The sequence below is a fragment of the Triticum dicoccoides genome, chromosome 3B, assembly GCF_002162155.2.
Source record: "Triticum dicoccoides isolate Atlit2015 ecotype Zavitan chromosome 3B, WEW_v2.0, whole genome shotgun sequence".
Classification (NCBI taxonomy): Eukaryota; Viridiplantae; Streptophyta; class Magnoliopsida; order Poales; family Poaceae; genus Triticum; species Triticum dicoccoides.
Window position 1 is genome coordinate 281,616,800 of NC_041385.1, and position 6,008 is coordinate 281,622,807.

Consider the following 6,008-nt stretch of genomic DNA (forward strand, 5'->3'; position numbering starts at 1 on the left):
TGTTTCCACGGTTCCGAAAACTTTATGTGATATTCTAGGTTTCCATGATCTTGATGATTGCTCTTTAAATTTGCACCTTGCGGATTCCACCATTAAAAAGCCAATGGGAAGGATCAGTGATGTTCTCATTGTTGCAAATAGAAATTTGGTGCCCGTAGATTTTATCGTTCTTGATATGGATTAAAATCTTTCTTGCCCTATTATTCTTGGTAGACCTTTCCTTAGAACGATCGGCGCAATTATTGATATGAAGGAAGGGAATATTAGATTCCGATTTCCATTAAGGAAAGGCATGGAGCACTTTCCAAGAAATAAATTCAAATTACCTTATGAATCTATTATGCGAGCTACTTATGAATTGAGTGCCAAAGATGGCACTACTTAGATCTATCCTCGCTTTTATGCCTAGCTAGGGGCGTTAAACGATAGCGCTAGTTGGGAGGCAACCCAATTTTATTTGTGTTTTTTGTTTTTGTTTCTGTTTAGTGATAAATTTTGCATCTACCTTCTATTTATATGTGTTTTTATTTTTTAATTAGTGTTTGTGCCAAGTAGAACCTATAGGATAACCTATGGTGATAGTTAATTTGATTCTGCTGATAAACAAAAACTTTGCACGCACGAAATTAGTTTTGTTAAATCACATAAACTTGATTTTGTGTTGATTCTTTTTGATGTAGATCTATAGACAAATTTCCCAGGACTTCCTATTTTGGTAGGATTTTTAGAGTTCCACAAGTATTCGAGGGTTACAGATTGCTACAAACTGTTCTGTTTTTGACAGATTCTGTTTTTCGTATGTTGTTTGCTTATTTTGATGCATCTATGGCTAGTATTAAGTGGTATGAACCATATAGAACTTGGAATACAGTAGGTTTAACACCAATATAAATAAAGAATGAGTTCATTACAGTACCTTATGTGGTGGTTTTGCTTCTTTCACTAACGGAGCTTATGAGATTTCCTGTTGAGTTTTGTGTTGTGAAGTTTTCAAGTTTTGGGTAAATATTTGATGGACTATGGAATAAGGAGTGGTAAGAGCCTAAGCTTGGGGATGCCCATGGCACCCCAAGATATTCAAGAATAGCCAAAATCCTAAGCTTGGGGATGCCCCCGGAAGGCATGCCCTCTTTCGTCTTCGTTTATCGGTAACTTTACTTGGAGCTATATTTTTATTCGCCACATGATATGTGTTTTGCTTGGAGCATCTTGTACGATATTAGTATTTGATTTTTAGTTTTCCACAATCATCCTTGCTGTACACACCTTTTTGGAGAAGCCCACTTGATTGAAATTTATTAGAATACTCTATGTGCTTTGCTTATATCCTTTGAGCTAGATAGTTTTGCTCTAGTGCTTCACTTATATCTTTTAGAACAACGGCGGTGGCTTAATTTTGTAGAAATTACTAGTCTCTCATGCTTCACTTATATTATTTTGAGAGTATCTTAGAACATCATGGTATTTGCTATGGTTATAAAATTGGTCCTAGAATGGTGGGCATCCAAGTTGGGTATAATAAAAACTATCATAGGAAGTGAATTGGATGCTATGATCAATTTGATACTTGATAATTGTTTTGAGATATGGAGGTGATGATATTAAAGTCATGCTATTTGGGTGATTATGAATTTAAAGAATGCTTGTGTCAAAGTTAGCAAGTCACGTAGCATGCACGTATGGTTAAAGTTGTGTAACAAATTTGAAACATGAGGTGTTCTTAGATTGTGCATCCTTATGAGTGGCGGTCGGGGACGAGCAATGGTTTTTTCCTACCAATCTATCCCTCTAGGAGCATGCGTGGAGTGCTTGGTTTTTGATGACTTCTATATTTTTGCAATAAGTATATGAGTTCTTTTGGCTAATGTTGAGTCCATGGATTATATGCACTTTTACCTTTCCATCATTGCTAGCCTCTTCGGTACCGTGCATTGCCCTTTTCTCACCTTGAGAGTTGGTGCAAACTTTGCCGGTGCATCCAAACCCCGTGATATGATACACTCTATCACACATAAACCTCCTTATATCTTCCTCAAAACAGCCACCATACCTACCTATTATGGCATTTCCATAACCATTCTGAGATATATTGCCATGCAACTTTCCACCGTTCCGTTTATCATCATGACACACATTACATTTGTCATTGCATGATCATGTAGTTGACATCGTATTTGTGGCAAGGCCACTTTGCATTATTTTTCATACATGTCACTCTTGATTCATTGTCCATCCCGGTACACCGCCGGAGGCATTCATATAGAGTCATATCTTGTTCTAGTTTTGAGTTGTAATTCATGAGTTGTAAATCAATAAAAGTGTGATGATCATCATTATTAGAGCATTGTCCCCAAATAGAAAAAAAAGAAAGGCCAAAAAGAAAAAGAAAAAGAAAGGCCAAATAAAAAAAGGAAAAAAAAGAAGAAAGGCCAAAAAAAGGAAAGGCCCAAAAAAGAAAATAAAGAAAATAAAGAAAAAGGGGGCAATGTTACTATCTCTTTTCCACACTTGTGCTTCAAAGTAGCACCATGTTCTTCATATAGAGTCTCATATGTTGTCACTTTCGTATACTAGTGGGAATTTTTCATTATAGAACTTGGCTTGTATATTCCTATGATGGGCTTCCTCAAAATGCCATAGGTCTTCGTGAGCAAGCAAGTTGGATGCACACCCACTAGTTTTCTTTTGTTGAGCTTTGATACATTTATGGCTCTAGTGCATCCGTTGCATGGCAATCCCTACTCCTCATGTTGACATCAATTGAGGGGCATCTCCATATCCCGTTGATTATCCTCGTCAATGTGAGACTTTCTCCTTTTTGTCTTCTCCACACAATCCCCATCATCATATTCTATTCCACCCATAGTGCTATATCCATGGATCACGCTCATGTATTGCGTGAAAGTTGAAAAAGTTTGAGATTATTTAAGTATCAAACAATTGCTTGGCTTGTCATCAGGGGTGTAGAATTTGGGGGCATTTTTGTGTGACGAAAATGAAGCATAGCCTAACTATATGATTTTTGTAGGGATGAACTTTCTTTAGCCATGTTATTTTGAGAAGACATGATTGCTTTGATTAGTATGCTTGAATTATTACTATTTCTTATATTAATATGAACTTTTATTTTGAATCATTTGGATCTGAACATTCATGCCACAATAAAAAAAATTACATTGAGAATTATGCTAGGTAGCATTCCACATCAAAAATTCTGTTTTTATCATTTACCTACTCGAGGATGAGCAGGAATTAAGCTTGGGGATGCTTGATACGTCTCCAACATATCTATAATTTTTTATTGTTCCATGCTATTATATTACCCGTTTTGGATGTTTATGGGCTTTACTTTACACGTTTATATCATGTTTGGGACTAACCTACTAATCGGAGGCCCAGCCCGTATTGTTGTTTTTTTGCCTATTTCGGTATTTTGAAGAAAAGGAATACCAAACGGAGTCCAAACGGAATGAAACGTTCGGGAGCGTGATTGTTGGAACGAACGTGATCCAGAGGACTTGGAGTGCAAGTCAAGAAGCAGTCGAGGCGGCCACGAGGGTGGAAGGCGCGCCCACCCCTACAGGGTGCGCCCCCTATCTTGTGGGCCCCTCGAGTGGCCACCGACCTACTTCTTCCCCCTATATATACCCACGTACCGCAAGAACATCCAGGGAGCCAACGAAAAACTATTTCCACCGCCGTAACCTTATGTATCCGCGAGATCCCATCTTGGAGCCTTCGCCGGTGCTCTGTCGAAGGGGGAATTGACCACGGAGGGCTTCTACATCAACACCATAGCCCCTCCGATGAGTTGTGAGTAGTTTACCACAGACCTTCGGGTCCATAGTTATTAGCTAGATGGCTTCTTCTCTCTTTTTGGATCTCAATACCATGTTCTCCTCGATCTTCTTGGAGATCTATTCTATGTAACTCTTTTTGCGGTGTGTTTGTCGAGATCTGATGAATTGTGGGTTTATGATCAAGTTTATCTATGAGAAATATTTGAATCTCCTCTGAATTCTTTTATGTATGATTGAGTTATCTTTGCAAGTCTCTTCGAATTATCAGTTTGGTTTGGCCTACTAGATTGATCTTTCTTGCAATGGGAGATGTGCTTAGCTTTGGGTTCAATCTTGCGGTGTCCTTTCCCAGTGACAGCAGGGGCAGCAAGGCACGTATTGTATTGTTGCCATCGAGGATAAAAAGTTGGCGTTTATATCATATTGCATGAGTTTATCCCTCTACATCATGTCATCTTTCTTAATGCGTTACTCTGTTCTTATGAACTTAATACTCTAGATGCATGCTGGATAGCGGTCGATGTGTGGAGTAATAGTAGTAGATGCAGGCAGGAGTCAGTCTACTTGTCACGGACGTGAATGCCTATATACATGATCATGCCTAGATAATCTCATAATTATTCGCTTTTCTATCAATTGCTCGACTGTAATTTGTTCACCACTGTAATACTTATGCTATCTTGAGAGAAGCCACTAGTGAAACCTATGGCCCCCGGGTCTATATTTTATCATTTAAGCTTTCAATCTACTTTTATTTGCATCTTTACTTTTCCAATCTATATTATAAAATACCAGAAATATATTTATCTTATCATACTATCTCTATCAGATCTCACTTTCGCAAGTGGCCGTGAAGGGATTGACAACCCCTTTATTGCATTGGTTGCGAGTTCTTTGTTTGTTTGTGTAGGTGCGTGGGACTTTTGAGGAGCCTCCTACTGGATTGATACCTTGGTTCTCAAAAACTGAGGGAAATACTTACGCTACTATTGTTGCATCACCCTTTCCTCTTCAAGGAAAACCAACGCAAGCTCAAGACGTAGCAGGGGGTATGCGGGCTTGCGGGTGAGAAAAGGCAAGAGGGGGAAGGCTACACGGGCTTGCTGGTGCGCTGGGTCTGCTAGCGTGCAGAAAAATGGGGCCGGTCTGGAGGCCGAGGCCCAGGTGGGCTGTGCTGCTGCTGGGCTGCCTGCTGCTGCTTTTCTTTTCTTTTCTTCAAATAGAAAATAAGGCAAGAAAAGCACAGAGAGATAGGAGAAGATCTAGGGAGAGATAAAAATATGACTAGGGTCTTGGAATTTTGTAGTATTTGAATTAATTGCCTTGGGAATTTTTAGAGGTAGAAAAAGAAAACAAGTTTGAATAGAATTCAAACTTGAGGCATTTTTGAACCCAACCAAAACAACTCCAAATAGAATGAAACTTGACAGGGAGGTAAGTGCCAGGGTCTATCTTTTATAGGGAAAGATGAACATTAAATGGAGAAGGGAAAAGTGGCACTTGCAAAACTAGAAAGAAGAAGGAAGGGAGAAATGATGGTGCATGGATCACCCATGGGTCATGCAACAAAATAACTGTTGGGTTTCGTAGTAATTTCAAAAAAATTCCTACGCACACGCAAGATCATGTGATGCATAGAAACGAGGGGAGAGTATTGTCTACGTACCCAACACAGACCGACTGCGGAAGCGATGACACGACGTAGAGGAAGTAGTCGTACGTCTTCTCGATCCAACCGATCAAGCACCAAAACTACGGCACCTCCGAGTTCGAGCACACGTTCAGCTCGATGACGATCCCCGGACTCCGATCCAGCAAAGTGTCGGGGAAGAGTTCCGTCAGCACGACGGCGTGGTGACGATCTTGATGAACTACAGCAGCAGGGCTTCGCCTAAACTCCGCTACAGTATTATCGAGGAATATGGTGGCTGGGGCGCCGCACACGGCTAAGGAATAGATCACGTGGATCAACTTGTTGTGTCTTTGGTGCTAGCCCTGCCCCTCTATTTATATGTTGAGCCCCGGGGTCGAAACTTGGAGCAAAAGCCTCCTCAAAGTCGGTTTTGCCCGAAAGGCAAGAGTCCCACTCGGACTCCAGGACCAAACGCCACAATCCTTGGCGTCTGGCCCAGACGCCATGGGCCTCGGCGTCTGGCCCAGGGCCAGACGCCAGGGTCTCCGGCGTTTGGCCCCCTGGCCTCCGCAAAA